Below are 9,174 nucleotides of genomic sequence, written 5' to 3'. Positions count from 1 at the left end.
TTTTCTCTATCTCCTCTGGGTTGTGGGTTAACTCATTTGTATTTTGATCTCTGATTTTACATATGTTGCTTAGCGCTTGTTGTTTAAGTATTCGTTTCGCTAGCAATTTAGTAGGCTTCGAGCCTGCTTCATAGTAGTTCTGTTTCAGAAACTTATTCTTTTTTTCAACTTCTTCTAATAGCAAGTCATGTATCTTTGTTTTTAATATCTTGATCTGTTGATAAGTTTTTGTATAATTTGTATTCTGATATTCCTGTTCCGATTCCCTCAGATTATCTGTACATTTTTTTGTATGTCTCTAATTTAACTCTTTTTATGTGTGCTGCTTCAGCTATCAGTTTTCCCCTAATGACATTATCATTTTACTCAATATATCTTTTTATTTCTGCTTTTACATTCTCTCTTATTTGTTCATTATTAAAAATTCCTACATTGAGTCTCCATACTGTGTGTCTTGTCCTGTTGTTTATGTTAATTTTCAGCTAGAGAGGGTTGTGGTCTGACACATCTGCAGCCCCGATCTCACATTCCTGCACTCTGAAGCTGTCACTGTGATACACCAGGAAGTAATCTATCTGTGAATGAACTTTATGTGCAGCTGAATAATGTGTAAAATCCTTATCCAGAGGATGTATGTTTCTCCATATGTCTACCATCCCCATCTCCTCCAGTGATATGTTTATTAATCTCTGAAACTGCCCTTTATTCCTTTTGAAGCTTGTCGTGTCCATATTATGATTCATAATAACATGCAAATCTCCCCCACAAATTAAGATTCCCTTCAACAGCTTCAACAGCTATGACATCAAACAAGGTTTTGAAGAATTTTGTATCACTATCTGGGGGTGCATATATATTTACCACTGTTATTGTTTCATTTTCTAATCTACCCTTTACTATAACATATCTCCCCGCCCCATCTTTGAGCTCCTCACAATCAAATTTAATCATGTTTGATATTAAAGTTATTACCCCTCTTATGTATCCCCCTTTGTAGCCATATTTTTTTCAGTTTATCATGTTCTGACTGTGTTAAATGGGTCTCTTGTAAAAATATAATTTGTGCTTTTTCCTTCTTCAGTTTTGTCATAACCCTCTCTTTTGTTTTTTGGTATGTTCAGCGACATTATTTTGACATTATTAGATGACATTATGATATACTACTCCCAGAAAGTGCCCTCCTAAACAGTTCTGAACTACACACTCATAAACAGTTGTTAAAATAATAGAAATCCGGAAAGACAACTTCAAAAGGTGGGGGGTCGCTCCTTCCTCCCCTAATCCCCGTTGGTAGGTGAACGGGAGGTCCTCATCTCCAAGAAAAGCCCCCTTCCTAGACCTAAAACTGAGCCCGACTCACGGTGCTCTATAGTGTCTAGATAAGTCTAACTCAAATAACCTGACCGCTCCCAGTCGGTTCTTATTAGCTTTAAATAAAAATAAAGAAAAGGAAACCTGATCAGATAATCCCACTGTGGACCCTTCTTTCTGAATCAGTCACTTTAATCCAAGATGTGGACAAGGTCCCATTCAATAATCTACAGATAGTGTTTGCTGCGTTTAAGCCCTTTCATTATCTCTTTTCCTCTGTCTAATCGGGTCGTTTGTCTTTGTCCATACCTGTATTGTCTCAAGTCCATTATTTGCTTTTTTCCCATCAAAGCCTCTTTAAGATCTCCACTGAAAACCTTGTAGTTTTTGTCTCGCTCGGTGCGTTGCATCCCGGCTGCGTCCTTCCCTTGTCACTTGCTGCCTTTTATTATGGACACCGGTGGCTGTTAGGTGAACTGCTGTCTGCATCCTGTTGCTTACATGCCAAAAGATTGACATGAGTGTTGATGGCATCATGTTGATAGAATAGGGAAAATAAACTCCAATCATTAAGAATAACCGTAGCGAGGGGTCACATGACGTAATGCCAGAGTAGGCGGCTGAGAAGACAGCTCTGCACTGTTCCTTTTAAAATGCATAACTAGTGTTATCTGTGCTTGACTTCTGTGTCTATTCAGAAACATCATAGAAGCCAAGAATGTCGTAAGACAAGAAGCCAACAACCTGTGGGGATATTAAAAACGTGTTCGCTCGGGCAAACCTGAAGCTGTGCAGGGCCAAGATGGCAGAGATATGACTGGATCTGACAAGCAGCAGCCCCATAACGTGACAGTGGACATCAATAAAAATTTTGCAGCACTAACGAAGATCTCAGCTGATTTGAAAGGCCTGAAAGAAATTTGCCACTCTATCGTTTCGATGGAGAAAAAACATTCCACATTAATTGCCAGAATGAATGAGGTTGAGAAGTGGGTGGAAAACCTGGAAGCAGCCGAGAAGGGACAATCTTATCCACCAGTTAGTGAGAGGTGGATCTGCTCTGGGAAAAAATTGAAGACATGGAAAATAGAGAGGACCGCGATTGAACGTGCACACAGACTGGCCAGCCAGCAGCCGGGGGCAGGCAAAGTTTTTAAGAACTTCGGACATGGACTCTGTGCTACGTGCGTTGAGAAAAAAGGACAAGCTGAGTTGGCGAAATAACAATATAATGCTATTTCCAGACTACTCCAGACCTACTGAGAGGTGAGATTCAGAATGCTTTACCCTGCAAAACTGAAAATTGACACCACACGTGCAGCCTCGTGCTCAATGTGGGACTTGCTCTTCTGTGCTGCTCCCTGTTTTGGATGACCTTTTTTTTCGGTTTTCCCCAGGTGCTGACTGGCGCTAATATAAGACACTGGCTTGGACACTGGTTCGGACAAGCATTTTTTGTAGTAGTTCACGGGAAGCAGAACAAGTGAATCGAGTACGGATCATGGATTGTAATGTTTTTTGCAAGATGGACTTCAAATGGAGTTGGAATGTGCATTGTTCAGGTTCAAATTAACACTGACTGTTCAGTAAGTATGTGGAGGTTGGTTGTGTTTAGTCATCAACACTATGTATTTGTTATGTGCTTAAAGTATACAGTTATATCGACTAACTTAAGTTACAGTATATACGTTTCTCAACTTGGAATGTGAATGGGGAATCCCATTAAGAGGAGGAAGATTCTTTCCAGTCTCAAAAGAAACAAACATGATGTGGTCTTTTTTCAAGAAACATATATGTTGGCTGTAGAAAATGAAAAACTTTGTGGAGGATGGGTTGGATATGTGTTTCTTATTGTGTGGTCTAGCAGAAGTAGGGGGGGTCGCTACATTGATTGGCAAATACTTGCAATTAAAAACGAATTAAACAAATTAAGGATAATTTGGGAAGAGTTACTGTTGTGCTGGCTGAAATACAAAGGCAAGAACTAATTCTGGCTAATATATATATAAAACTAAATACTCACTAAATACATAAAACAGAGGGAATTGGCTTCCAAAATTTCTGCAGTTAGATCTTGACAACTGTAGATATTAACACGATTTTTTAAATAATTTCATACTGCTCTCTATAGGTCATTATCTACCTCTACTGATGAAGAAATGTTCCTTTATAGAGCCACTAGGGCTTCTGAAACGTTGTGTTCTTTAGCCATAGAGCCTTTGGCAGCAGCCATAAGGGGGGAGACTAATTTCCCAGGTGTTATTGTAGGAAGGGTGATGCATAAACTTCTTCTTTATGCGAATAATATTTTACTTTTCGTGTCAGAACCTAGCAGATCAATACCCTGTCTACTCAGGATCATTGACTCTTTCTCAAAATGTTCTGCTTATAGGGTAAATTGGTCCAAGTCAGAAGCGTTACCCTTAACAGCTCACTGACCCGTAATAGCCTTCCAATCCGGTGCATTGCAGTGGCCCAAGCAAGGTATCGTATTCCTGGGTAACTTATCCCGAGTTAAAAGACCTAGTCAAAGTTCATTTGGATCCATTATTGAATAACATCTATTGTGATGTTAATAGATGGGCAACTCTCAATAGCTGGGAAGGTCAATGTTATAAAAATGGTTTGTGTTCCTAAGCTGAATGATCTTATTCCATCTCTTCCTCTGCAGGTTCCCCTGTCATATTTTAAATGGTTTGATATGATAACAAAGACATGTATATGGAATGGTTAAAAAAACGACTACATTTTAATATATTACAAAGACCGACTGATAGAGATCAATACAACAGATTAATACAGAATAATACAACATCTTTGGGTCTACCAAATATGTTTTATTATTTACTTACTTTTAATTCAAGGCATTTGGCCCATTGGTCACTTCCTCCTGAGAGAGTCCCAACCTGTTTTTTTTGCAGCAAACAATACAGCTCACAGGTGGGGTTAATTATAGGTACCCACAACCAGCACATCCAATACATCCCAAAAGAGGGAGCCACAACCTACCCAGACACAGTAAGATACCAATGGCACTCTTGTGTTTCCACATGGTTAATTGTGTGCCTATTGAGCTCACACAGTGCTGACTTGAGTAAACAATATTGAAGGCTAGTGCCCTCTAAATGACCAAATGGTGTAGGCAATGAAAAATGAAGGGATTTGTGTTTAGAGTTTTGCAGTGACAATTCAACAAATCTCAATCATGTGTCAAAACAGGGGAATAGTGTTTATAGTTTAGGGAAATGGGTATGCTTTTTCATGAATTGCATTAGGGTTTTGAAATTTTAGTTCAAAAGACTGGTTATAGTGTTCAAGCAATCGAGAAAAACTGTAACAAGAAAAACATGAGAAATTGAGAAGAAATTAAAAAAAACACGTGAAATGAATAAGCATGAATGAAATTTTAGATTTTTTGAAATGCAAACATCATTTTGAATGAAAAGACAAGGAAGTCACAAATTTGTAAGAAACAAGCAAATTAAATCTCATTCATACAGTTGGAGAATGAGGGTGTTAAAGAAGGGTATCCAATATGCCTCCCTTTGGAAAAGGATTCTGTCCCTATGTCCAACTCTGTGGCATCTGGCACAAAGTCTGCACGCTAAAATGCGATCTAATTGCATTTTCAACTACAAAAGACTTAAATACTTGTTACACAATATTTCAATTAGCTAATTCCTAACAGTAGACTAACCTCTGTGAGGAATTGTTACTTCTTTCATTCTGGTCCTCATCCTCCTCACTTTTAGAGAATTCAGATATAAGGGCAAGGTAAGAGCTATAATCATTTTCCTGCTGACATTGTGACACCAGAGAAGTTAATAAAGGCTCGACACAGGACATAAATAAATATTCAGCCAGTGCCACTATTTAAAGAATGTCATCATTCATCAGTCTAAATGCTTAAATGTTATCGTTGTTGGTGTAGACAACACTTCCAGTGAGTAGATTAACCCACGCATCAATGTTACTGCAATTAAGGTAACCTAAACATTTATTCATTTAAGTGACCTACTTACTTTTTTATTCACTTCTTTATATTTAGACCACTCAGTTTCTTGGAATGTTTCTGGATGTCAGGACTGGTTTTCTGACATTGACACAGGAAAGACAACAGTCTCTCATGACTTGTCTGTCTCACTTTCGGCCAGGAGCCAAGTTCACTTGGAGGCAGTGTCTACACCTCATGGGCCTCATGGAAGCAGTAGTGCAGGTGGTGCCGTTGGCTTTTCTGCACGGTCCAAAGGTTCCTCCTGTGTCTGGGACTGTACCCACAGAAACATCAGCGGCCTGTGGTGCTGGTCACCAGGAAGCTCTGTGTAGCCCTCAAGTGGTGGAGGACTCTGGCCAACTAAACAACAGGAAGCATGCTTGTTCTGGTATTGCATCGCCAGGTTGTCTTCACAGATGCATCTCAGGAGGGTTGGGGCGCAATCCACAAAGGCAGGGGCACCAGCGGAGGCTGGAGTATCCCTGGAAGGGCCAGCACATGAATATCCTGGAGCTCAGGGCTATTTACAGCAATCTGAATCAGAAATCTGTCAGTATTTAGGAAGCAATCCTGCCCCCTATTAATGCAAATTAATATCAGCTGGATTAGTCCTAATTGATGGCCTATAAAAAGATTTCTCATTACCGAGGTGTCACTCAAGAAGCATTTGATGATGGGTAAAGAGCAAAGAACTGTCACAAGACCTTCACAAGCTTATTGTAGAAAAACATACGGATGGCATAGGTTACAGATGAATATCTAAACTTCTGAAAGTTCCAGTGAGCACTGTTGGGGCCATTATCCGGAAGTGGAAAGAACATAATTTCACCATTAACCGGCCACGACCACATGCTCCTCGCAAGATTTCTGACAGAGGAGTCCATAGAATACTTAGAAGAGTTGTTGAAGAACAAAGGACCACTCACGGAGATCTTCAGAAAGACCTGGAAGAAGCAGGTACAGTTGTTTCAAAGAAAACAATTAGTAATGCACTCAACCACCATGGCCTCTACGTACGCACACCACGCAATGCACCACTGCTTAAGAAAAGGCATGTGGAAGCTTGCTTAAAGTTTGCTGCACAACATCTGGACAAGCCAATGACACACTAGGAGAATATAATCTGGTCAGATGAGACCAAAATTGAACTCTTTGGCTGTCACAGCATACACCGTGTTTGGAGGAGAAATGACACTGCACATCACCCTAAACCACCATACCAACAGTGAAGTTTGGACGTGGGTGCATCATGGTGTGGGGCTGTTTTTCAGCATCTGGCACTGGCAGACTTCATATCATCGAAGGAACAATGAATGGAGAAATGTACCGTGACATTCTTGATAAAAATCTGCTGCCATCCACCAGGATGCTGAAGATGAAACAAGGGTGGACATTTCAGCAAGACAATGATCCCAAACACACAGGCAAGGAGACTGTGAATTGGTTTCAGAGAAAGAAAATCAAGCTGTTAGAATGGCCCAGTCAATCACCTGACTTGAATCCAGTTTGTATGGAAGAATGGGCAAAAATCACAGCTGAGCAATGTGTGCGACTAGTTTCTTCATACAGTAGGCGTCTTGAAGCTGTCATTACCAGCAAAGGCTTTTCTACTAAGTATTAAATACATTTCCACTTCATTACACACAACTTAATTTATGGACTTATTTGTTTTGATATCTTTGTATGAGTGGATTAATTGGGTTGTTACTGACATCTGGTGAAAATGCCATGCCAATAGCCCCATCAGAAATATCTTTACTGAGAAAAATGTTGACATGTTAAATCCTTATTTTCCCCGCTGTATCTTGCCTTTGACACTTTGCGCCACGCCTGCAGGGCCGTCATGTATTGGTGAGAATTGACAGCAGAGCAGCAGTGGCATATGTCAACAGGCAAGGGCTTTGCGGGATAGCACATGGGCTGTGGACGTGGGCTTGCACTCAGTTTCTGTCGCTCAGAGCCATGCATGTGCCCGGGCAGGCGAACCAGGGAGCAGACCTGCTTTCCAAGGGAGGGCCGAGCCCAGGAGAGTGAAGGTCACACCCTCAGGTTGTCGGGGAAAGCTGGCAACGCCACGGCAGTGGTCCAGGGACAACACACATTTTTCCCGATTCTTCTCCATGGGGAGGGACAACCCTCTGGGCTGTTGTATGCTTTCCCCCTGTTCAGTCTTCTTCCAACCGTGCTGCAGAGGGTCTAGGTGGAGGAAGTGAGGCTGGTCCTGGTGGCACTGAACTGGCCTCACATGATGTGGTTCTCATGGATAACACCCCTCTTGGACGGGAGACCATGTAAACTTCTGGTTCGTCGGGACCTTCTGAGTCAGGCTCAGGGGTCTCTGTTCCATCCCTTTCCTTAGGGTTCAAGCTCTCAGCCTGGCACCTGAGAGGGCCAGCCTGTTAGGCATGGGCAGGGCTGGATTGGGACTCATTTTCAGCCCTGGATTTTCATGCCTTAGACCGGCCCACTTTACTTCACGAATGACTATATTAAAAAAATGTAATCAAAACCTTAGTATATAAGTCTGCAATAGCGCCCTGTCCTCTACATCCTTGTAATTCGGTGTATTTTGTAAAATATCACTATTTCCAAGTGTTGCCTCACAATGTAGATTTATTAGAAAAGTTAACATCTTAACAACAACCCAATGATGTTGAACAATATCAGAATCTGTTTCTGTGCAAATAAGTAATCACAGATTAAATAAAGAACAAGATACATTGTATTGCACTTTCTAATGACACCATAATCTATTTTTTCCTTTGAATATTTCATACAACTTTCATAATGGGTCACAAGTAATATTTGGTCATAAAAAGTGATTATATTGTAGCTAATCTGATCATGTTTGCTTGTTCACACACTGTGATACAACAGCTTACAGTAGATGCGCCATCCACACTGACAGCAGCTATCCCTAATGCACACTACTGGCTCTGCTTCTGACACTAAATCACATTTTATAAATTGTCATAATTCTCAGCACAAATCTCTCCTTTTTACAAAGCTTTCTGATCAAGTCAAGTCAGTGTCATTATGGTAGTGCCGAATCATCTGGCATCATTAATTATCCCAGGGCATTTTTCATATAGAGCAGGTCAACACCACACTCCAGTCAGAGCCCTGAAGGTCTATGCTCAGCGAACTCAGACTTTCAGACAAACAGACCAGTTGTTTGTTTGTTTTAAGCCCCAATGCTTGGGACGGCCGGTGTCCAAATCCAGGCTGTCGCATTGGGTTGTGGAAACAATTCCACAGACGTACAAAGGTAGTGGTGCTCCAATACCAGCAGGACGGAGGGCACACTCTACACGGGGTGCCCGAGCATGGACCACGTAGTGTTGTTTCTTACAGTGTTATCCACGTCATCTGCCCCAGTGGGTCAGTCCCGCCGTCCATATGAGGAGAGATAGTCTCTTCACTCAAAGAACCAAAGGTAACACCTAATGTTTTTAACCCAAGCTTTTTTTATTAGAAATAATCAAATCTGACCCTGTAGAGTTAACAACACTTTTGATATTGCAGAGGCTAACATTAGTACTTAGCTAGCTACTACAACATTGAGTTTTTAGAAGGCTAATGTCTCACAGTTAAAATAAGTACACATGTTGTGTAAGTTAAATAGTCAATTAAGTCAATAAATTAACTTTTGGTTTCAGAAGGGATGCAGACACTGATTTCCTGAGTGGAAGTCCAATGTTTGTGTGACCCAGCTATCCATCCTCCTCCATAAGCAGATACATATACATACGTATGCATACAAATACATACACGCATACATGTAATACATACATTAATACGATTGTGATTAGTTTAAAGAAATACAAACAAGCCAGAGCATTTTCCCCCTATAGCAAAAATGATAATGA

Source organism: Perca fluviatilis, chromosome 1 (assembly GCF_010015445.1).
Source record: "Perca fluviatilis chromosome 1, GENO_Pfluv_1.0, whole genome shotgun sequence".
Taxonomy (NCBI): Eukaryota; Metazoa; Chordata; class Actinopteri; order Perciformes; family Percidae; genus Perca; species Perca fluviatilis.
Note: the sequence above shows the minus strand (reverse complement) of the source record.